The sequence below is a fragment of the Urocitellus parryii genome, chromosome 8 (genome assembly GCF_045843805.1).
Source record: "Urocitellus parryii isolate mUroPar1 chromosome 8, mUroPar1.hap1, whole genome shotgun sequence".
NCBI lineage: Eukaryota > Metazoa > Chordata > Mammalia > Rodentia > Sciuridae > Urocitellus > Urocitellus parryii.
This window is the reverse complement of record NC_135538.1, coordinates 127,407,909-127,433,322: the sequence shown is the minus strand read 5'-3', so window position 1 is coordinate 127,433,322 and position 25,414 is coordinate 127,407,909. Positions and strand designations below refer to the sequence as shown.

Below are 25,414 nucleotides of genomic sequence, written 5' to 3'. Positions count from 1 at the left end.
AAAAGGAGTGACCGAGGAAATATAGAAAAATGAATCTTATGTCAATTGGAATGTGTTGATATGTATTTATTTCTTCTACTTTATTGTTGGAAGCCCTCTAATACCCTGACCATCTTCCTTCTACTGCCAAGCTTCCCAAGGTCCCTCATTTAAAAAGAATCAAGTTCCACAGCAATCCACATTTCATTGTTGGACAAAACTTTTCTGAGCTCTCTACGAAGGTTGATTGAGAGAGGTTGGTGGAAAAATCAATGGCATTGTGCTTTCTGCTTTTGCTCTGTTCTTTGATTCAGAAAACCAAAACTAAAGGAAAACTCCCTAGATAGTCTCTCCTCACCCAGCCCTTCTCCTTTGTCTTTTGATGTCTTTAATAATAGTACAAAATGTATGTCAAAATTAACTGCCTGTTGGAGGCTGGGGTTGCAGCCTACCATGTGTGAGGCTCTGGGTTTGATCCCTAGCACTACATAAAACTAAATAAACAAAATGAAGGTATTGTGTCCATGTACAGCTAAAGATATATGTGTGTATATATATATATATATATATATATTTTTTTTTTTTTTTTTAATTAACTGGCTGTGAATGTATACACTTTGGCGTTACAGGGACCCTAATGGAATTGCGTTTTGTCCTGCCCTTTTCCTTTTGGGTCTTCTGTCGTCGCAATCGCCTTAGATGACGTCGAGTTTCACAGCATAAAGATCGGAGAGAATTCAAGGTAATCCATTAAGTTTTGTTATTACTACGTGCAGTGCTTGGAACAGACAAAAGTTAGGTGAGCTAACGGTTTATTATTTGAGAAATAAATTAGAACGAGTTGGGCAGAGCAAAAGCGGGTACTGGAGGTGCCGGGGATCGAACCCGGGACCTCATACATGCAAAGCATGCGCTCTACCACTGAGCTACACCCCCTTCCCTGCCTCCTTGCCTTTTAGTATCTAACTAGAAATAAGTTTATTTTTCTGAGGGTTTTTGTTTTTGTTGTTGTTTCCCCCAGTTCCTGAGGGTCATGGTGGTAGCAGTTAGTCTCAAGGAAATTCACGCAGTGTGCTTTGGGCAGAAGACACTCAGGAACCAGAGGGGTGTACAGATTATTTAGAGTATAGGACTTGAGACGGAAGGCAAAAGATTAGAAACCAGTGTTAGATAACTACAAGTAGTTTCATTTATGGCTTGAAATTTATTTATTTCATTTATTTAGTTCTTGGCAAGAAATCAAGTTCCGGATTCTTTTGATTTCTTCCAGAGACACAAGGCTATTGAAATTTCACTTTTTCCTAGAACGTTTCATAATTGTTGTGTGCTCAACCCAATACTAGGGGCTGGATTTGACGAAAGAAAACCACCGTCAGAAGGAAACCTGAAAGTGATGCGTTCAGCATTTCATGGGTAAGGGTCTTTTCTAACCTAGGCACCAGATTAAGTTATCTAATTTAGGAGACTCTGCCAATAGTACTAAAAATAAATTCATAAGGCATGAGTTAAGTAATAGCTTCAGGGATAGAGAGAAAGTTTGAATTACGAGAGCGGGACCGAAAAACAAATACCGGACTAAAGGCGGGGAAGTGGTGGAATCCTGACTTAGAAAAACAGGCCCCGGATGCCGACGGTGGGTTCCGGGCGCCCGCGGGACCGTGCGCCCTTCAACTGCTCTCAGGCTTCTCTTGACCGTTAATATCGAACGAGCTGGGAGGAAAGAAAAGCGTTGCGGCGGCACGGGCTACTGGGGACTGGAGACCGAGGTGTCCTGTAGCTGACACTCCGGCGTCTGGCCGGAAAGCCAACGCCCTCTTTCCGCCGGGGCTTTCCAGCAGGCTGCAGCTCCCAGTTAGCGCCGGAAAACTAAAGCTGCGCGCGCACCCTAGTCAGCTAGCGTGGGACTTCCTCCTCCTGGGCTGTGCTCCTGCCCACTCAGGGTCAGCCTACTTGGCTGTCTCCTTTGCTGAGTCCCAAGGAAAATGGCGAAGGGCTGACTTGCGCTGGGGCGGCGGAGAGATAAATCGTTTCCTGGCAAAGGAGTGGCGCATTCTGTCACTCAGCAGAAACCCAGCAAGCCGACAGAGTGCTCAACAAACTAGAAACTTCCTGCCGAAACCTCCAGCTGCTGTTCTGATCCACTGACTCCCAGGGATCTCTCTACCAGTAGGCGAGCGGGCGCAATACCCCTCACAACCTGTAGGAGGCAGGAATCCACTCTGCCCTACGTTTCTCTCCTCCTTCTCATTCTCCTTCCTCCAATAATGTTGGATATTGTTTCTGTTATGTATACAAACCTCTTACACCAGACACGAGGATTATCGACCTCACAAACTTCTGGTGGCTCGACCCATGGAGTATTCACCTCATACACAACAGCTGTTGTGGGTGCACTCCCTAAGACAGTTGACTTCAATTATGAGAAGTAGGACTCTTGCTTGGATTTTTTTGTGTAATGTGAATCAAGGAAAAGAAAAACCTATCCCCCAGAAACCACACACACACACACACACACACACACACAAAATGGTTTCAGTTCCGTTCATGGTGATGCCAACAAAGATCAATGACACTCCGGGTTTGTTGAACACCACCAGCCTAGACCTCAGCTCTTGATGTAATTCATGAATAAGATTTAGCTCCGGGGAAAGTGTATAAAAAACAAACCATAGAGAGCCTATGAGCGAAACATCTGGGGCCAGCACTTCAATGACAACTGTTGCCTGGGATCTGGCCAGTTACCAAATTTATAACCCACGGGATGTTACTGAGGTTTCTCTTAAATTTTTAAATAGCCTTTACTGGAATGTAAAGACATTTCTGGAAACCCGAGGACCTTGTAAATGTCATGCTTTTTCATTTTAAGAGTATTAGTGTAAGGGGAAATTTTCTAAATGCCAAAGTTTAAGGCAACTTTCAATGACCTATGAGAACGATAAGCTTCTGGATCATGTCTGTTTCTCCTTTTGTCCCTTGTGTTTAATAAATATTTGTCCCTTGTGTTTAATAAATATTTATGGGATACCAAGAACTTTATGCTCTGAGACATTACGACTCTAAATGATAGCTTCACCAAAGAAGGGCAAGCTGAATTTCAGCCCGTCCTTCCATTCCCTTTTTGGCCTGATGTCCATTGCACAGATGTACCTGATGGGATTTTTGACTCAGAATAATGAAAATTATGTGTGTTTAAATTTTGGGTGATGTGTTTCTTAGCAGGTATAAAAGTTGAGAACTGTGTTGTACAGGAATTGTGAAAGTGATTTTTTTTAAGTGTTAAAACAATATTAATGAGGTTTTAAAGATTACTAGTAAATGAGAAAAACAAGATGATAGTCCCTATTAAAACTCTGATTTGCCAGGGGGCAATGCTGCAGGCCTGTAATTCCAGTGATTTGGTAGTCTGAGGCAGGAGAATCACAAGTTTGAGGCCAGCCTTAAGAGTCCTACTTCCACACTGGAGGGAGAGAGTGAACCCACGTTTGTTTATTTTTATATGGGGGATACACAAAGACTTTTCCATAGAATATTCATCACCAAAGAAAGCATGGAATGGGCTGTCCAAGCCCAAAGGGTAACACCCAACTCTGGATCTACAGAGCACCCTCCATAACTGAAGGAAGACTGAGGTCATGTGCTTTGCATAATAAGCCACAAAATGATTTGCAATGCCAGACCAAAATCTCCTTGGCTTCAAGGCCTAGTAGAGGCAATGCAAATAGCTTAGAGGTAACCCCCCATAAAAGCACCTGTTTCAAATTAAACATCAGCATTCAGCTTGCAAAATAGTTTCTTGATAATTAAGCAAATTGCAGCAGTTGCTGTTTTCTTCATGAAGAAGACAGCAGGATAACTGAATTCTAAGGGCTTCTTTCTGTGTTCAATCTGAAAAGCGGAACCAAAGAAAAGCAGTCTTTTTCATTCCAAACCATGAAGATAATGTGAAAAAAGGTATCCATATTTCAGTAGGGGACTTGGCTTGATAAAAGAAGCAGGACTACCCACTCTACAAGACAACATAGAAATACTTGCCATGTCCTGAATTCAGACTTTTATTTTGAGATAAATATAAAAGCACCTAAATGTCAGGAAAGTGTTCGTCTTGTGTGATAAAGATTCTGGCATTATCCAACAGACGAAATTAGCTTCCCAAGGGCCTGCCCTCCCCAGTCCCAGAGACGAAACAGCCACATAGCCAAGGTGCTCCTCACGCTGCCATCTTTGCTTCTCACATCTGCCAACCCTCTCTCCTTTGATCTTTACAACAGCCTTTTCTACATAGTCATCATTGTCCTCACTTTTCAGATACTGAATGGGAGAATAATCAAATTTGAAATCTATCCTAGGCCTCTGACCTCAACAGAATGCAAAGATATTATTGCTATATCAGGCAATAAAATACTCAATAACATTGTCTGTGTAATCAGTAATTTCTAATTCAAAGTTATTTTATTTTTATTATGATTTTTGTAGTGCTGGGAATTGAACCCAGGATCTTGTGCATGCTAGGCAAGTGCTCTACCATTGGGCTATACTCCCGGCCCCTTCAATAATGTCTTTTTTCTTTCTTTTTTTTTTTTTTTTTTTTTACTGGTTTCAATAATTTCTTAATAAAATAAAACCAGCTTCTGAACTGAAAAAGTTGAAGTTGCTTGATGGATAATATCTGATTCCCAGTTCCTATATAATCGAAGACCCTATCTTGATATTGCTTTTTATTTTCTACTAATTTTTTTAAAGAGAGAGAGAATTTTTAATATTTATTTTTTAGTTTTCGGGGGACACAACGTTTGCTTGTATGTGGGCCTCACGCATGTCAGGGGAGCGCATTACTGCTTGAGCCACATCCCCAGCCCCTACTAATTTTTTTTTAATAATTTGATGCAGTTCTGTTGTTGAAGTATTGTAAATTGTTGTCTCTTTGCACAGTATCCAAGAGTTGTCAGTGGAAAACAGACACTGTGAAACTGAAACAGAAATTTAAAAGAAGAAAACAAAGTTTAAAATGATATATACACAAAGGACTTTCTCTCCCCAAAGTAGAATTTGAAGAGAACTGAAGAAAAAGGGGGAAAATGGGTATATGAACTTGAATCTTGATTTTCCTGGCCATTTGCTTTCAGTTTTCAGTGTTATATGGGTCTCCTTATGAATATTTGACAGAATAATTCATATAGCAATGCTTATTTTTGTTCTTTCTTGGATACCAAAACCAATAACTTATGACCTGAAATTTCTAGACAAACAAGCAAGTCTGAAGAAAATGCAAGATTTTTTGGTAATTGTTTAATAGCTTTATGATGTTCAACAATTTTCCACATTCTAGTAGTTTAACAATGGAATTGATGCAAAACGCAAATGCAGATTATTTTGATTGCAGATTTTTAATTGCATATACCACACATACACACACACACACATACACACACACACACACACATATATATACTCATAGCATAAATCTTTTTCTGCACTTTTTTTCCTTCACATTTCTTGTGATTAAAACTCCTTCCATACACACATCTCCAAAACAGAAGCGAGTTATAGGTGCAACAGGGTGTTTGTACTGTTTTTTGTTTCAATACTACTGAACTACATACTCAGCACTTATTGTGTGGGGTGTTAGGGATTGAACTCAGGACCTTGTGCAAGCAAGGCAAGCACTCTATCAACTGAGCTATAGCCCCAGCCTCTTTCTTTTTTTCTTTCTTTTTTTTTTTTTTTTTTTGAGGCAGTTTCACTAAATTACTGAGGTTGGCCTCAGAATCTGTGATCTTTCTACCTTAGCCTCCTGATTAGCTGGGATTACAGAGGTGAGCCAATTTTCACTTCATGGAAGACCTCAGTGGAACATGCAAAGGACAAAGAGGCACATGAGTGCAAGCCAGATACCACCTTGATTAGATTTGCAAACCATGCAAAAATAGAATTATTGAAACCTGGGATCAAACTAGGGACCTTTAGATCTTCAGTCTAACACTATCCCAGATGAGCTATTTCTGCCAACTTGTTACCTTTTCTTTTTTCATAGCTATTCTTTTAAAATATTAAGATTTCCATTTGTGTGTGTGGAGGGGTTAGTGTATTGTTTAATTTTGTTGTTGTTGTTGTTGTTGTTGTTGTTGTTTTTAAATATCACTTCTTACCCCTTCACATCTTCCCCCATCCTCAATATGAACTCTGCTGTTACCTATATCTGAAAACAGAATCCATTTTTAAAGATAGTGGATGTGTTGGTAGATGAGGGAGAAAGAAAAGGGAAATAGGTAAAAACAGGAAACCTTTCACTGTTCTTTTTCTGCTTGTTTGTTTCTGATTGTTCCATGACCCAACACTCCCATCACTGCTCAGGAAACTAATGACATAACTCAGTGGTAGGATGCATACCTAGTTATTTTTAAAAACCTAGGTTTGATTCTTAGCATAAGAAAAGAATCATAAGAGAAAAGTGTTCAAAGGTTATCTTTTATTTTTTTCTGTCTTTTTAATTGCACAGCAAAAAGGAACAGATGGTTATTGGGTACATTATTATGGCAGCTTGCTTCTTGCTCAGATTGAAGAAATCCTTAGCAAGTGAATTCTCTTTACTATTATCTTCCTTTTACATGTCTTCCTTGTGCTGATACTTTCACTCCAGATGATGAAGAGACCCAAAACTGGAAGTATAATGTGTACATTTCTGTGTGACCATGCAAAATATTTTTAAAAGTAGAACATTACAGGATTGTTGGGAATTGTGAAAAGCAAATGAATGTGTATGTTTTCAAACATTCTTACAGGAAAGGACACACAACCATCAAGCCACATCTCTCTTACAAAAGAAACATCTTAAAGGTCCTTCTTGAAATATCAATCATACTTTTGAGGGATCTTCAAAAATACAATAATTGGCCAGTTAGAAAATCCATTGTCATAATACCACTATTTCTTAAACCTCCAAACTATATCATTTTAAAGCTACTACACTGGAAGAAATTAAAGAGAATCACAAACCAAACAACACCATTTCTGCTCCTAGGATATTTCACCTCATTATTCTGTTCTGAAGTTCCCCGTTCAGCAAACTGTGTGAGGGCAATTTCCCCCCAAACACCAAGAAAAATGTCCACACAGAACTTGCTCCTATGTCTTCAGTCTCTCCCCATCTTTTCTCTTTCCTCTACTTAAAAGTTTTTGAAGCCTCCTCCTCCTCCTTAAAACAAAAAGAGAAACCCCAGTCAGGAAGAAGATATTTAAAAATGTACATTTGAAGGATTCTTTTCTGGGATTATGTTTATAAGTCCTACAAAGCACTAAGATAAAGACTAAAAACTCAATAAGAAATAGCAAATTAACATACATATCATGAAAGAACATGCCCAAAACAGCTATATAGAAAGTGTTCAACATCATATTTTATCAGGGAAATGCAAATTAAAGGGATAATGAAAAAAAAAAGCACTCTTCACCAGAATTGCTTAACCTTAAAAGAACTGATAATGTGTTGCTAAGTATGTGGAGCAACAGGAACACTCATAAATTGCTAACTGCACTGTACATCTATAGTTCTTAATATGGAACTTTAAGTGTAAATGGGTCTAGGTGTGCACTGAACTACTATGAAAACTTCATTCTGAGTAAACTGGGGGAAAGATGGAGGAGAGATAGGAGTGCCAGCTGGCCTGGAAATGGAAGGAGCAGGGAAGAAAAGGAGGAACAATTAAAGGGAGTGAGGGAGGGTGGGGGGAAACAGTCCAGGAAAAGCCTCCAGAAGATCATTAGGATTTGGGTGGGGAGTAGTGGAGTCAGTCTAAGAACCACATCTCTCCTTCGCTTCTTCCAGATGTGAAGAAGGTGGATTCATTTTTGTCCCTAGGGAGATGGGCTTGTCCCAGAAGATCATCTGGCTCATTTTGCCCAGTTGTCATGCTCTTTCTGTCGCTAGACAGGCTGAGCTCTTTGGCCACACACAGGAGGTTGGTTTTTTGTTTGCCACCCAGGAACTGCTGATATTGGTAGCTTCTCAGCTAGCTGCTGGGATTTCTCAATTTCCCGCATGCCTGTGTTGAGTAGAAGTGATGTATCTTCTGGCAGCTTTCAGACTACACATGTTGGAGACTGTGGAAATGTCTAATTGTATTAAGTTTCTCTTGAAAAAATGAGAAAGTAAGTTCTCATTGGTTTGCTCCACTTAGATCTAATGTTTAGAAAATAAGCCTATTAAACTCAACTTTCCCCTGAAGAATTCTTTATGGTATTTGCAACCAGCTCCTTTACTCCTTGAATCCTGCTTATGGTTCAAAATGACACTGAAGAGAAGTTGGGATTGTGGCTCAGCAGCAGAGTGCTTGCCTAGCACATGCAAGGCACTGGATTGATCCTCAGCACCACACAAAATAAGTGAAATAAAGGTATTGTGTTCAACTACAGCTAAAAAAAAAAAAAACAAAACAAAAAAAAAAAAAAAAAACTTTTTTTAAACAAATGACCATGAAGAACCTCCCAGAGACGGGGGAAAGGCAGGGTCACTGTATAATCTGTGTTAACAACATGTGCAGGGTTCTCTCCTTGGCCTTAGTGAAGGCACAGAGGCAATGTAATTCAGCTCCTCTCAAGTCCAGTGACTTTTGACTTTGCAGTTGGCTTTGAACCCACTTGGTAGACAGCAGATAGTTAAAGCTCTTGGAGAATGAGAAAAAAAGAGAAGAAATTCTGAAAGACTTCTGGAAGAAGTCTTTGCTTGGCTTCTGCAGATGGTAAAAGACTACTTTTCTGATGGATGTGGTTGATCAAGTGACTTGTTTTACTCCCTTCAACAGCATAAAATAGTGCTGAAAATAAAAGTAGATTTAAAAAAAAAAAAACAAGATAGTATTAAGATGGTTGTAGATGATCCTCGTATGGAATTTTGCTTAGCAATGTGATATTAGAATCTGAAACATCCCAGGAGATAAGTAGATAAGTAGAGTGTGGTTGATAAGGAGCCCATTGTGACTGAGACGAAGAATTCATTATTTGTTTTTATGAAAAACTTTTAAAAAGTGGAGGTACTGGGGATCGAACCCAGGACCTCGTGCATGCTAAGCACACGCTCTACCACTGAGCTATACCCCCAGCACAATTACCTATTCATTCCTGTATCTGAGGACCACCTTTGTCTGAGGCTTTACAACTTTGTTTTCAATTCCGCTGTTTCTAAATTCTATATAACCTGCAGTATCTTTTAGACACTACTACACAGGAGAAAGTACCTAAACGGTAGAAAAAAGATACTGTTCCTAATCTGTGGTCAGCCCATGAACAACCCGCCCCAAGGTCTGCTCCCCATCATATTAAATTGCCTGGAGTTGCTTCATTCTATCACTTGAGGGCGACTTGGCATAAAACACTCCCTTGCAGTTTTTCTGATTATAACTTTCTGTATTCATTTGACTCTTGGAAACATGTTAATGTTTTACATAGTTTAAAAAAAAAACTGACTCAAGTGTGTATGAAAATACCCTCAAATTGAATACAAGTACAAGCAGATCTAACTGCATTTCAAAAGAAAAACAAAACCACACTGAAGAGAAAAAGAACAAATCAATCTAAGAAAATTTGTTCTAATTGTTAAGACAAAAAGAGCAGCAAACTCTATGTAGCAGGTTTGTGTGTGTGTGTGTGTGTGTGTGTGTGTGTGTGATTTTAGAAATGTAGTAATCTGTTACTTTGTATGAATTTTAGGATTGGGAAAGTGTGTGTGTGTGTGTGTGTGTGTGTGTACTGAATGGGTTTGAAACTATAAATTGACAGAACTCCCTTCCCTCTTTATTGTTCATGCAAAAACAGAGAGAGAGAGAGAGAGAGAGAGAGAGAGAGAGAGAGAGAGAGAGAGAGAAATGGGTTCGAAACTATAACATCCTAGAAGTTCTTTAATAGGCCATGATCCTACCAGAAATGTTGATCATTGTCAGGAGAATACAAAGTAGAAGTGATTGGATGAACAGGAGACAGCAAATGAAATGGCCATTCTTTCACGATAGTGAAAATGTTATAGACTTCTGTGTGAACTGTTTTTCTCCTCCTCCTCCTTCTTCCCTTTCTCCTCCTCCTCCTTCCTGGTCTTCTTATTTGCATCAAACAATTTCCATTCTGACACATAAATTGAAAAATATTTTTCTTCCACTTCATCATGTTATAGTGATATTGCAATAAACCACAGAATCGATCTTAAGGCAGGAGACGGAAACATCTTTATTCACCACTGGCGGACCAAGGGGCAAGCTGCAAGTCTACACCCTTTGACCCCTTCCAAGGGTTAGAGTACACTGTTATAGTCCAAAACCACATTAATCATAAGTGACTGTTGCTATGATTCAAAACCATAAACATCATGAGATCTAAAATCATAAGCAGAAGGGTAAGTGGGTCAGAATGACCCTAGTTGAGTACAAGTTAAAGAATGGTTACTAATGTCTAGACGACATTCTCTGACAGGATACATTTGTCCAAGAAAAATAGAGACCAAAAAGAGAATAATTTTATATTGTATAAGAAGAATAGAAACATTTGCATTTCTAAGCAGGGTGTGCTAAGCAGGATCAGGATGGCAGAGGTGGAGTTTTCTTAATTCTTACATGATATGGAGTCTCAAGGTAAAATGGAGTCTGTTTGGTCATTGCCCTGATGCATAGCCTGGCCCATAAAAATCATAGTAACATGTTTGATGTTAACTGACATTTCCAAAACATGGTTTCATTTTATTATTATTTGGTACTAAGGGTCAAATTCAGGATATGGGGGATATTGAGCTCTACCATTGAATCACACTCCCTCCAGCACCATCAGGCATGATTTTATTTGGAGATTTTGAAAGAAAGAAAATTGAGATTAATAATAAAATGAAATTGGATAGGACAAAAAAGCATTTGGTTCATGTAAGCTAATTCACTTAGAGCAGATTCCTTTTATTTCTTTCTTTTTCATTCATTCTTTTTTTTCTCTCTCTCTCTCTCTTTCATTGTTCATGTTTGGCAGTGCTCTAGCTCCTTGACAAACATCATTTTGTGGAGGCATGAACCACTCACTCACATAGTATTCATACACCCTCTGATTTGTTGTTGGACCAAACTTTTGGCAATGAAGAGAGGAGTAGAGAAAACTGTAGGAGGACTTATAGTTCTTCATCCTAAGAAATTCTCAGAAAACTAGCAATTTTTTCTTGGGTCTGGCTTTTTCCTCTTTTTTAAAAATATTTTTCTTTTATTCAATAATGGTGGAAAATAGAAGTAAACATGACAAGTTTGTTATTTTGGTAGGCACATTTTGTTGTTTTTGAATATAGGGAATCATCTGTGTAGCAGACTCCTAAGAATGGCAGGCCTCCATCCCTGGAAACTGCAAATGTTACTATCTTAATTGAAAAAAAGTATCCTTGCAGATGTGATTATGTTAAAGACCTTGAGAAGGGGAGATCACCCTTATTATCCTGATATGTCCAATGTAACCATAGTGGTTTCAAAAGAAATAGGCAGGAGACTTCACAGTGTGACCACGGTGGCAGAGACTGGAATGATGCAGCCACAAATCAAGAAACATTGACAAAGTTCAAACTGGAAACTATAAAAAGCAAGGACCAAGTTTTCCCTGGAGCCTTCATAGTGACCATAGTCCAGCTAACACCTAATAATATTCTTTTCAGACTTATGGTTTCCAGAAAATGTGAAAAAAAAAATCTGTTGTTTTCAGTCACCAAATTTGTGGTTATCTGTTATACCAGCCATAGGAAACTAGTAGAGTATGTAAGCCGATTCTCTCTGCCAGTCACTTTGAATGGTTTTGTGGATCGTGAAATCTAAATGTTAGATTTCAGCATTAAAATGAATGTCTTGGGTCACTTGTTTACTTCTTTTTTGAGCAGGCAATAAAAAGAAGTAGGATAGGGCTGTGGCTCTGTGGTAGATCGCTCTCCTAGCACACATGAGGCACTGGGTTCAATCCTCAGAATGACATAAAAATAAAATAAAGGTATTGTGTTCACCTACAACTAAAAATATATATATATTAAAAGAAGTAGGACATTGAGTATGTGTTTCTCTGAGGAGGGCATTGGGGATGTCAGGAGTTGAACCTGGGGCCTGTACTCCATCACTGCACCACACCTCATACCCCAAGAGCATTTTTTTTTTTTTTTGGTTCCATGGATTGAACTCGGGGGCACTTAAGCACTGAGTCACATCCCCCAGCACTACTTTATGTAATGACCTAATGGATAACATATGCTTCCACATTACCACTCAGCCAATAATTGTGTCCAAAAGCCACCTATCACACATTCACAAAGGGTCTCACACACATCCATGCAATCTTTCTTCTCAGAGTTTCTTAATCTTTAATTTTTCCTAGAGAAAGCTCAATAAAAGATGAGTTTTTGTTGCTAGGCTGGTGGCCCAAATCTGTAATCCCATCGGTGGCACAGACTGTAACCCTAGCAATCTGGGAGATGGAGGTAGGAAGATGACAAATTCTAGGCCAGCCTCTGCAATTTAGAAAGGCTCTGTCTCAAAAAAAAAAAAAGGGAGGTGGGTGGGGGTGGGGATGGGGATGGCTGGGGATGTAGAAAAATGAGCTTGTTGAAGGATAGGATCTCAAAATAAAATACAGAAAATTTCAAAATTTGTCTACAATGTACATTAAAAGGAGTCACTATTAACAGGGGGTCATAGTTAAGCACTGCTTATTTTTACATAAGCATCTCAGTTTGTCAAGTTATTTGTTTATATTGGCATATAAATTTTGAGTTATTTTTATCATCCTATATTTCCTTTGGCTTTCTCAGATCAAGTTCTTAGATTTTTGCATCCCTATCCTATTCTCCCTTAAATTTCAGTGAAGAGCTTCCTTAGATAAATCTACAGTTGGAAGGATAAAATATATTTCCATTTATGCCTGAACCCTACAATAATACAGAAAAGCAATGTTAATCATTCATGGTATTCTTTCTCATGCTTTGACTATATTCCTTTTGCAAAATGACAAATATCCTTGGTGGGAGCCAGTCAGTAATTTTCTCCTGATACAGTGGGTATAAGTGGCAAACAGACATTGTTCAACTGTATTTTCAAGATAAGAAAGAAGAAAGTAAATATATCAACAAAACAGAAATTTCTTCCATCAAGGAGAGTCTGGTTCCTCAGTATTAGCTTTGTATCTTTCTTTGGAACATTGAATCTCAAAGCCAAGACATCTTAATCTGAGGAAGAAAGTCTTTGAGAATTTATTTTCTTAAAAAAAAAAATGCCCTAATAACTTGACTGGAAATGAAGTGATCTGATATTATCCATACTGGGAACTAGGGATTTCCTAACTCTAGCTGTATCCTTTAGTTTACATCATCATTATAGTTGCAGAAGATTTTGAATCTTCAAAATCAATCACTGTTTAAAACACAAAAAGCAGTGTTAATAACAAAAGTTCCTGAAGATTTGGTGCTAAGTGGTGGGGAAGAAGCAGTTCTGATATCTGAAATGAATAAAATATCTTATTTTAAATATTGTAGAGACAAAAAATACAGACTTTCCAGGTCACATTATAAGTTAGCACAATCTTTACTTCGAAAATTTGAAATAAAAAAAAATGTTTTGAAGTTGTAAATGGACAGAATACCTTTATTTTATTTATTTATTTTTATGTGGTGCAGAATCTTGAACCTAGTGCCTCATACACTACAGCCCAAGCCCAAAACTTTGAATTTTTCATTAAAAAGAAAATGGATTTTTCATTTTCAATCATACACAGTGACTTAAAAATTATTAATGAATATCATGTTATCACAGAGAAGAAAACAGGCTGGAGTTGTGGCTCAGCTGTAAAGTGTTCACCTAGTACGTGTGAAGCCTTGGGTTCAATCCTCAGCACCACATACAAATAAACAAATAAAACAAAGATTTTTAAAAAATGGTTCACCAATAGAAATATTTTTACAATTTTTTTTCTACATTAGACTAGGAACTCAGAAAAAAATAAAATACAACTACTATATTTATTGTATACTCCCTTTTAACCCACGTCTTGGCATTCAAACGAGTGTCTCTTAAATTTTAATGTGTGATGATTCAGCTGGGGATCCTGTTCCAATGCTGATTCTAGTTCAATAGTTCTGAGGTGGAGATAAGATTCTGCATTTCCAGCAAACTCTCGGGTGCCACCATTCTTAAGATCCAAGGACCATTCCTTTCCAATAGAGGGCGCAGCGGTCTTAGATAAAATTATTTCTGTCAATCTAGGAAGTCTGTACCTCTTGGTAAGAGTGAAGGTCGAACAAAATTGGAAACCGATCTGTGAACTTTGAGATCTGAAGCCTAATGTTCTTCCCAGGAAAGCTATTTTTTGGCAGAAGGGTGATGCCTCTACTTTCACTGATGAAAATGACTCAATTTCCCAGTGTAAACGTCTCCACGTTTTTCCTTGCTTAGTTCGCAGTCTGATCGGGACAACCAAGGCTCAGAAAACAAAAGAAAAATTAAGGAAAATGCAAGTATGTATGATATGTCAAAATACATTTACTGTTATGTATAACTAAAAAGAACAAATAAAAAATAAACACACACACAAAAGAAATGAAGGGAAATGGAGAGCTCGTGGTTTTCTTTTGTTGAATCTTTCCATTCTTATCTTTTCTTTCTTGCTTTTGAAACAATACCAATTGGAACCAAACGTGAACGGGTTTGTCACTTTGGACACGGCGCGGGCAGTTTCGGAATCACGATCTGCCGAGTCTTCTCCATGTTTTTCTCATTTTGCTTATGCAGCCACCCTAGGTAGTGCCAACCCTGAACAGAAATGCGGCGGGCTAATTAATACTACTGGCCAAGCATTGTGAAAGTAGTCTACTTTGTTTGAGCAAGGGGTCAGAAAAGTGAAGAAAAAGGTACCTGGGAAAACCCTGGAGGTGCCGGGGATTGAACCCGGGGCCTCGTGCATGCTAAGCACGCGCTCTACCACTGAGCTACACCCCCTTCGAACCTGCTATCTTTCTGGAATATATTCAAGACAAAACACTGCCTTTTGATAACGTTTTAAGAAAACAGGAGTAAGCTGGAGTTCACTGTACCTAATCTCGCTCTTTCAGAAATCTACATCTAATTTTTGTGTTCCGCCTCACTGAGAGACCTGTAAACTGCATTCTAGACCAAAAGCCTCTTTTCTCAGTCGTGGGACCTTTCCACTCCTGTCACTTTTCTGCCCCCACTCCGAGCCCAGAGTGAAACTTTTTTTTTTTTTTTCTCGTGACTTCACTCTCCCGGCTCTTTCCCCGCTGCTCTAAAGGGCTGTAGAAAGCCACAGAGCGTGGGACACAAAAATATAGACCAGATCCAGATGAGGAGGGGAGACAGGATAAATGCAGAGCGGTTCCTGTCGGTCGCTGCCAAGGCTCTATCGGCCTCGGTGTGGGCTCCAGGACCACCCGGGTGCCGAGGTCTTTGGAGGATAGGACTGGGAAGAGAAGGCAGAAGGGGACCTGCCAGCTGTGGTGGCGTCCACTTTGAGACTGAACCCTCTCCCTGGCCCCGAGATCTCTGCGAGGGCGATGACAGGGAGAGGGCTACACTCACGACATGAATTAAAGCCCTCCTCTCTTTTGGTCTGGTTCACTTACCTAGTTCTTTGAGGCTCTGGGCCTCTCTTTTTCAGTCCACAAAACCACAGCCCCTCAGCAAACTTTGGGAAGTCGCTTCTATGGGGAGAAATATATAGGTGATTTGGTAAATAATGGGTTTCTCCACTCCTATTATTCTCCAATCAAAAATTAAAAGAATGTCAATTATGCATGAATAAATCCTCTAAACCAGTCTTCGAGGGTCACATACAACAGAAAAAAAATTGTAATTTTTAGGATCCCTCCGAAATTGTCTAGGGAAGAGAGGGCATTATGTTTGGGCTCAGTAGGGACCCCACTACCACCACTCCTACCACCATTCCTTTGTAGTACTTATGAATCTCACTAAAATAAAAACTAGAAATAATGCAAACAGTATTCTCTGATCATCATGGGATAAAACTAGAACTTAAAAACAAAGTTTAAAAACAAAATCCTTCCCACAAGTGAAATGTTAAAAACGTGCTATAAAATAATTCTTGGGTCAAAAAGGAAATATTAATTTTAATTGCAGAATTTCTTGCAAAGGACAAAAGGAACAATTCAGAAAATGAAGGGATCTAAAGAGATTTTCCTGTGTTTTTTACTCTTCGCTAATAATGAGAAATGTAATCTGTATTACTGGAGTTATTAATTTGGAATTTTGCTTATTTTTCAGGTTCTGGAATTTCGAGCGAATGGGTATTCCACCACTGGTTTCTTCTTGTTTCTCACTTGTTGACGCAGCCACCCAGGTGGTGCCAAGGGCTTAGAACAGAAAGGAGTCGATATTAAAAGCAAAAGAGAGTCGATTTGTTTTGTTCTCCTGGTGAATTAGAAGAACTAAAGTGTCCTAAAAAGAAGCGAATGGAAAAAATGGAGGTGCCGGGGATTGAACCCGGGGCCTCGTGCATGCTAAGCACGCGCTCTACCACTGAGCTACACCCCCTCACGCTCAGCTTGCTCGCAAAATACTTCTATGGCCTGTTACTATCGTTTTCTATAGTGGTGAGAGATTCCATTTTGTCAGTTTCAAAATTCGAGCCCTTTTCATTCCGATACTGTCTCGTGGCTACCAAAAGGAATTGCAAGAAGGAAAACTGAATGTTATGCTGAAAATCCCCGTTTTAGTTCAGGGATATCCCACTGCCGGATCGGCAGCCACTGCAGGAAGGATAAGGGTCGTCCTGCCTGGCCACCCCTAGGAAAAGGGCTGGGATGGTGATCTCAGATTTAAAAGGCTGCCCTACAACCGTGGTTATAATGTTGGAAAATAAAAAGAAGAAATTTAGCGTTGCCATGGGGATTTAGGTCCAGGTGTAGAGAAGACAGGAGAAAATTTAAGGTCCGTTTGCACCGGTCAGCAGTTAAGGCTCCCTAAGGTTGCAGTGCTCAGTCCAAGCAGGATGCGTCTCGGAAACCCTGAAGCTGGGCAGTGAGAACCCCCGGGACGCGCACAAGAAGAAAGGAACTTCAAGGTCTCACCAGCGTTTATGGCGACCCCTTCCGGGAGGAATCCTCCACGAAACGGAAGGTTCACCAAGGAAAGGCGTTTTAAAAAATGGACTACATCTGCTAAAGGAATTAAATGTGTAAACCTCCGTGCTACTGAAAACCATCGAGTCCTTAGGTACCTCCACTCCTCCGCGCAAACACCAGGCACTTCCGCGGTCTGCCATCCTTGGCAAAATTTTCTACCCATAAATGAGTTTGGGGAGCAAACTTTAAATCCTTTTCTAAGTTTTCTTTCGATTCTTTCTCATGCCTATGAAGGAAGTTCCTATCTCTCCTTTGGTTGTTTCCCAGCTCTGCCGGTCCATGCCAGTCAGTCCGGATTGAGACCCCCGCTGGGATGGCTGCCCTGCACCAGCTTGCCAAGGAGTGGACAGAAAATGACATATAAAAATGCGTGGACCACACAGGCTGTCCTCGCACCCAGAGGACGCGACGTCCTTTGACTGGATTTGGAATACACAACTACAAAATATGGCAATTTAGCATTTGAGAAAATACCAAAAACCACAAGGTCTCTCTGACGTTCTTTGGTGCCTTCTCCCCTGAAGTGGGCCATATAACTCAGAGGATCATCCCGTGAAAGTAGGTCTTAAGACCCTCATTTTTGACGAGGTCTTTTCTATACAAGGAGAAAAGGGATGAAGACACAAGAGGCCAAGAAGAATCTGAACAGGCTTTACTAAGTTCCCCTCAGTTTATTACCATTCAATCATATGTTCTATGTCCAAATCTAGAAATAAAAATACAGGTTTTCCAGTTTCCTTTGATATTCATTTCTGAAGGTTCCGGTGTCTTGTAAAAAATAAATAAATTATTTAATTAATTAAATAAATGCGTATGACGTTCTCTGTCGTTAATCTGCCTTTTGTTAGGAGGCCTCAGTTACGAACCTAGCAATTTGTGAAAAAAGTTTTTCTCCCTTATAACTTCCTTATAAGTGCTTTCCAGACAACAATGCAGAAGTCTCCAAAGGAAAATACAGGGGTTGCTTTCCAGGCAAATTTCACACTGAAGAAACTGAGTGCTTTTGGAATTTCTGGCAGAGGGACTGGAAATTTTGGGTTATTTAAATCTTTTCCAGTTGAATTTGATGACCAGGAGGTTTTGGGAACCACTAGGCCTAGCTCCCTTAGAACTGAAATTAACTAGGATTCCAGAGAAAGTTTAGAATAGGGAAGGAAAGAGAGATATGAGAGCAGGAAGCACAAGAGGTAGGAGGATGACTTCTGGGGTAGTTGGTCTCTTTTAAAGAGACAAAGATTTGGCCAGCTCCATGACCCTGCAAACCTGTAATCCCAACAGCTGGGAGGCTGAGGTATGAGCATCAAAGCCAGCTTCAGCAATTTAGTGGAGCGCTAAGCAATTTAGAGAGATCTTGCCTCAAAATAAAAAGGGCTGAGGATGTTTCTCAGTAGATAAGTTCATCTGGGTTCAATCCCTGGTACAAAAAAGAAAAAAAAAATAGGATTTGGATGCACAGATCTCAACATGTGCCCGCTCTTTGTTGCTCATGTGCTTTCTCCAGGTAGTACAGAAGAAAAAAAGACCCGTTTCTGTAAAGTATGGAAGCAGAAGTCACTGATTCTTTTTTTTTTTTTTCTTTTTTAAGGTAGATGAAAGGGAAATATTAGATCCTTTTTATTTTTTTTAAATATATTTATTTTATGTGGTGCTGAGAATCAAACCCAGTGCCTCACACACGCTAGGCGAGCACGCTACTACTTGAGCCACATCTCCAGCCCAGTCATTGATTCTTCTAGTCAAGTTTTCCACAAAGTTTAGGTGCATCAAAATCATCAGGACAGCCTGTTGAAAAATAAATTGGGGACATGATCCCCAGGTTTTCTTATTCATTTGGTCCAGGTGGACCCTAAAAATGTACAGTTTTAACAGATTTCCAGTGATTAGAGCTGAAGATGCCCTAAATTATGTTACAGATCAGAGTATGGAGAAAAGAAAGAAATAATAGAAGGTCATTTTTACTGACAGTTTCAAGCCAAAACAACAAAGAAAAGAAAAACTGCTTGTCATTCCTTTCCTATATGTTAAAGACTATCCATCAAGGTGTCATCACATTCTGATTTTAGTACCAACCAACCAAGAAGCAGCAAAAAATTCTCTTTATTGACCATCCTCTTATCTCGGTCCTTTGCCTATCCTTCCTCTCTTATCTTTACCCAATATAGGTTCAATGTAAACAATTTATATTTCCTTCTTCCATATCTTCATTATAAAATACCCAGGTTCCTTAGATCTAATAGAGTTGCTATCTGGCTATGCTGCTGGTAGCTTAAGGGATTAACCCCAGGACCAATACATTTATTTTTGGCTAGCATCTGAAACAGCTTAATAAACCCTTATTTCAGAAACTTCTTGGTCTTCAAAGTTTGATTTAACACTAGATTATGCTGATAATCCTGGGGCCAAATTTCAGAACCTCTGCTTAAGAGACCTGGCTCCTTGGGCTGGGGATATACCTCAGTTGATACAGTGCTTGCCTTGCTTGGATAAGGCCCTGGGTTCCATCCCAAGCACCACCAAAGGGAAAAGAAAAAAAGAGAGAGAGAGAGATCCAGTTCCTTTTGGCTGAGACTATCATGACTTTGAGAGTAGTAGTATATCACTGCTCACAGAGTCACTAGATGGGCTCTGCATTCCTCAGATACATCTGCTAAAGCATATGTTTGAAATTCTTTAGTCATGTATAACTGCATTTTGAAAGTATCCACAAGAAAATCAGCCTGTGTGATTATGAAGGAGCAGTATTAGGTGTGTCAAAGTGGGACATGGGTCTGCTTAGGCTTATGCAGCTCCAGCTGCAGTAGGAAACACCAACTTTTGGCATATATAGTTGGGAACCCAAGGCAAAGAATAAGAAAAAAACCACAGACTGCAAATATTTATAATTTACAATATTATAATTTACAATATTCAGGAAAAAATGAATTTTCTTAGAATTAAGCATCTAAGAAGACTTTTATTTCTAGCACCTGAGGTTTAAATGTCAATACATATGTACACAAATTAATGTTTTTCTTCTCCAAGTAAAAAGATATTAAAACCCACTTGCTTCTGGGATGCTCTTCATAGCATTTATAGCTGGTTCTTCTGCTCTTCACACACTGCAATTGATTAAAAAGAAGTCTCAAGAACAAAACGGTGAAAAAGCTAGGGTTAGCATACAATCGGAGAGTTGTTAATCATAAACCCTGTTCTCTGTTCTGCTCTAAGGAAAGTCCAATGAGTTTCTTCTGTAATTGTTCAACAGAACAATGCTAAAGTTTTAAAGTAGCAGAGGTTTTAAGGATATAAAGGAAAGATCCTATATGAGCCAGAGAAGGATTTAGAGACTTGCTGTTGCACTCAGATAATACATTGCTGTACATACTCTTGAGTAATATGAATGTTATTATTCACAATAATAAGAAGAGGAAGACCATGATTTTTGCTAGTTTGGTGTTTATTTGCAAGAAGTGGGATGGTATCCAGAAGGGATGAAAATATGTTTGTAATAGAATAAGAATTTAAGATACTTATGGGACAGCCTCATGGAAATGTTTAATAAATATTATGATGTTTGGGTCTGAAAATCTGTGGAGAACTCTTATCTATCTTTGCTTTTATGTATCTATGAAATAGAATGCCCATGAATAAAAACAGTTAGAGGACAAAAAAAAAATGACCTTTGAGATTTGGGGATGAAAATTCATTAATGAAATTCATGGAAAACTAACAAAAATTCTTTGCTTAATCAAATAGTAGTCAGGTTTCTAAAACTTCTCCTAGGCCCATCTGTGTGCTTCCTTATAAAATCCAGTTTGGTCAAAGAAACCTGATAAATCAGTTTAGGAAGAAGTCTCTCCCTATATGATCATCTTCTTTGTCTGATTGAGTTCCCTATCCTCTGGGTAAGCTTTTGCGTGTATGAGCACATTTGCTGTTGAATTACCTGGAATTATCCTCTAATTTTCCTAACTTTCCACTTATTTATCTTTTCCTTGCACTCTCATAGATTTCCTCAGCATTTGAGTGTGGAGATCAGTGAGAGTGATTGAGTCCAGTGTCTGAAATTGGGGTCCCCGATGACTTCATTCCCAGGAGCTGTGTGCCTGAGAGCAAGGTGAAACCAATAAGACTCTACATAGAGCCTCCCATGGAGAGATTGCCATAGCATCATGCACCTTTGCACAGAAACTTTCCCGGGTACCAAGCATGCCACAACCATGAAGTCATCTGGGACCCCAATCTCAGACACTGGTCTCCCAATCACTGTAACTGCTTTCCACATTAGAGAGTCATCACCACATGAAACTTCCCACGGAAATCTCTTTTCAAAGATCTGAAGGAGGAAAATATAAGGTACAATGATCCCATCCTACCTGCTCTTTTACTGCTCTAGCTCTTTGTTAAAGGAAAAGAGAAGGGAATTCCTAAAAATCCCTATCCAGATAATTGGGCATGTTTACCTTTTACTATATAATCCTTAAAGGAGGACAGTAAAACACTATGTCCCTCAATGTCCCCAAGCCAAAAATCCTCCCAAGTTAAGGCAAGAATGAGAGCAAGCCTGGGCTAGAAAGTCCAGATACAGATTATCCCAAGGATCCCTTTCCCCTTTGTTTCTCAGCTTCCTGCTGCCATGAACAGAGTAACTTTCCTCCCTGCACCCTTCAGCCATGATGCCCTACCTCACCTCAGGCCCAAAACAATGGGTGTGTTAGTCAGCTTTTCCTCACCATGACCAAGTACTCAATAAGTGCAACTTAGAGGAGGAGGAAAAGTTTATTTTGGCTCACAGTTTCAGAGACTCAGTCTATGGTCAGCCAATTCCAATTGCTCTGGGCCCATTGTGAGGCTGAACATGGGGGTAGAGGAGGAGCACTGCTCAGCTCATGGCAGCCAGGAAACAGAAGAAAAGAGGTTGCAGCAGGGATAAACTCTTCCAGGGCATGCCCCCAGTGACCCACCTCCTCTAGCCATGTTCTATGTTACCACCCAATACAGTAATCTTTTCAGATTATTATTTCATCAATTGGATTAATCCAATGGTTAGGTTATAGCTCTGATAATCTAATTATTTCAACTCTGAACATTTCCACATTATCAGGAGATTTGGGAGGAACCTCATATGCAAACCATAACAAATGGAGTCAGTCGATCACAGACTGAGACCTCTGAAAGAGTAAGCCCAAATAAATTCCTTCCTTTAAAAACTGTTAATGTCAGGTATTTGGGTCAGAGTAACAAAAACCTAACTAACACAATGAGACACTGACTTAATTTCTCTTTACTCTTTTTCTGCATTTGTAAATGTAATCGGCAAGTACTGAAGATACTTAGGGAACTCAAATCATTCTAGAGCCTCCCCTGTAACTTATCTAGTTTCCTTATTATGTAACCTGCATAGAGTCAAGAATTTTGTACTGACGGGAGTACATACTTTCATTCTGTGACCTCCCTTACTCTCCTGAAGTTCTTTTTCACTCCCAGATTCAATGAATTTGGGGAAGCAAAGGATGGAGAAAAAGTAAACGAGAACAGGAAATCTTGGAGCAGGGAGGTTGGCAGCTTGGCACAACGTCTTCTCATCCAAGGACCCATGGAAATGATTGAAAAAAAGTATTTGGAAGAATAAAAATATTAACAGCCCTTTAAAAGGAAAAAGGTTTTAGATAAAATGAACCAGCCATATAAAAAATAATGACATAATTTAAACCAATCTTTCAAAAAGGGAAAGGGACTCTAATAATTGGCATTCCTTATATTTTTGTTGCATTCAACACACATATAGAATGTGTCACCTACAGATTCCAGTTTCCATTTACAGTGAGCCCTCGGTATCCATGGGTTGGTAATTAGTGGATTCAACCAACTGTCCATTGAAAATATTCTGGAAAAAAAATTCCAGAAAGTTTCAAAAAACAAACAAACAAACAACAACAACAACAAAAAAAAAAAAAACAAAGCTTGAATTTGTGGCAAAGTGCTGCACTAAATTCTCATGAATGACGTGATGTATAGGCATGGTATTAGGTATTGATAAGTAATATAGAAATGATTTAAGGCATATGAGAGAATGTATGTAAGTTATATGCAATGTACATAAGTTATATGCAAAGACTACTTGCATTTTACATAACAGACTTGAACATCCATGGATTTTGTTATCTACAGGGATCATAGAATCAACCCTCTCCCATACTGAGGGCCCCTGCATTTAAAGCAAGTGAGAATTTTAAGAAGTTTTGAATTTGACAGGAGAATCCTCTTCACTTTTTGCACTTCATATTTGTTCATGGTGATATTGTGTTTTATTAATAATTGCTGCATCTTTATACAATCTTTTCAGCTTTTAGGGTAAAGGTTAAGTACCTTCCTAAATGAATTGGGGCATTTTTGGCCCCTTTTGTGTTCTGCAACAATTTATATAATCCTAAAGGACAGGAAAGCGCACATATTATTATTCTAAAACTTTTTCTTATAAGACCTGCTCCCACCCCGACTCCATGGTCAATGTTCCTAGGTGCGAGTGCTGAGCTACTTCTAGCTCAAAGTAGACTCTCTAAAAATGTTGACTGAATGATTCTACAATAATTTGAGTTTGGTCTTATCCCCAAAAGAAGACACTTTATATGAAAACAGTAGGGGGAAAAAAGGAGAAACTGTTGGGGAAAACTTTTTGTGGGAGAGTATAACATTGAGGAAAGGAAAAGTTTTGCTTTTATTTATTTTATTTAAAATAACTCATTATTTTCAAGGAACCAAAACTATGACATAAATGGGTAGACAGATGTTATTGCCTTACTTCTAGTGTGGAATGTTTCTCACCTTTTATCCACCCACACTTTTGGAGACTGTGGGGGCTCACCCCAAAACTCTATTGCTCAGTGGGTTAGCCCACAAGTGAGTTAATCTTGACAACTCGTCAAAACAAAGTTAAATTTGAGAAGTCTTTGAGGTGTCAAGCTGGAAGTCATCTAGGCTCCAGAAAAACATCACCCTGATCAGCAGCCGTTGCCTACATTCCTATAAAACCAATAATGTTAATTAAATGAGTGACCTATTTTTTTCCCCAGCCTTAAGCCAATCTTGCACTTCCACAGCAAAACCCCATTTTCCAAGGTCACTATCACTGTTCTCAGACTACCAATCTCCAAAGATGTCCTGTGTGCGCGCGCTCTCGCTCCTCCGCATTGTTTTCGTAAGGATAACAACTGCAGTATCAGACCCGGTTGAAATTTCTTCCTCTTTACCCTGTCTCTCCATCATCATTAATCAAAGACCGAGTTCACACTGAAGAACCATCTAACTACCTGCTCTTTCATTGTTCCTGGGATCCAATTTTTAGAAAGTTTTGTAAATTGTTAATTGTTAGTGAATTTTAATTTCAAATAAGGAAGTTTTAATCGAGGGATCCTTACCATTAGAAAAGTACCCTTCCCCCAACTCGTTATATTGTCTTTGGTTATTACGTGAGCAGACCTTTCTATCAGTTGGCCGCGTGGCCTAATGGATAAGGCGTCTGATTCCGGATCAGAAGATTGAGGGTTCGAGTCCCTTCGTGGTCGGAGTTTTTCCTTTCCCCTCTCCTAGCACTACTGAAGAATTAAGGGTGGAAAATGCTCAGTGATATTGATCTGCGTCACAGTATTTTCCCTCCTGTCACTGTCACCTCAACTGATTGCTGCACTCAGTTCTTCTGGAGTGTTTGCTGTGATAAGTGGTTTACAAATGTAGAAGTAAAAAAGCATGTCCTCCACAAAGGTAAGAAAAAGAACAAAACATTTCTAGGAAGAAAATAGGCAAATAGGCAAGGAGGTCGGTCTCAATATTCTAAACAAAATTTTATTGTTTATGAAAGCATGATGCAGGGGTTTTATTGTTTGTTTTGAGGCATAAAATATATTTAACATAAACAGTGCATTTCAATTATTTTAAGTGTAAAATTCAGTGGCATTAATTACCTTCAAAAAGTTGAACAACTATCAATGAAAACTATTTCCAAAATGTAATAACTTCCAATTCTCTACTTTCCCCCAGCCCTTGGTCACCTCTAATATAATTTCTGTCTTTATGAAATTGGCTACTCTAGATATTTCATAAAAGTAGAATCATACAATATTTGGTTTTTTGTTTGTTTGTTTGTTTTTGTGTGTGTCCTGTTTCACTTAGTAAATGTTTTCAAGATTCATCCTGCTGTACCATGTATCATAGCATATATCAGAATTTTATTCCTTAACCATGTTTGGCAGCACACATGCAACTTCAAGGCCACTTTGAAAGGCCCTGTCTCAAAATGAATAAAAAGGGTTGAGAGTATAGTTC

At 39.0% G+C, this 25,414-nt stretch overlaps 5 non-coding genes across 5 annotated transcripts; 1 reads left to right on the top strand and 4 right to left on the bottom strand.

The window, feature by feature from the left end:
- Positions 1-843: 843 nt before the first annotated feature.
- Trnaa-ugc (transfer RNA alanine (anticodon UGC)) lies at positions 844-915 on the bottom strand. Its single transcript has one exon. It is a non-coding gene; the product is annotated as a tRNA-Ala (tRNA).
- Positions 916-9,000: 8,085 nt separating this feature from the next.
- Positions 9,001-9,072, bottom strand: Trnaa-agc (transfer RNA alanine (anticodon AGC)). The gene has a single exon. It is a non-coding gene; the product is annotated as a tRNA-Ala (tRNA).
- Positions 9,073-14,882: 5,810 nt separating this feature from the next.
- Trnaa-agc (transfer RNA alanine (anticodon AGC)) lies at positions 14,883-14,954 on the bottom strand. The gene has a single exon. It is a non-coding gene; the product is annotated as a tRNA-Ala (tRNA).
- A 1,497-nt stretch (positions 14,955-16,451) lies between these two features.
- Positions 16,452-16,523, bottom strand: Trnaa-agc (transfer RNA alanine (anticodon AGC)). The gene has a single exon. It is a non-coding gene; the product is annotated as a tRNA-Ala (tRNA).
- An 8,061-nt stretch (positions 16,524-24,584) lies between these two features.
- Trnar-ccg (transfer RNA arginine (anticodon CCG)) lies at positions 24,585-24,657 on the top strand. Its single transcript has one exon. It is a non-coding gene; the product is annotated as a tRNA-Arg (tRNA).
- The last annotated feature ends 757 nt before the right edge of the window (positions 24,658-25,414 follow it).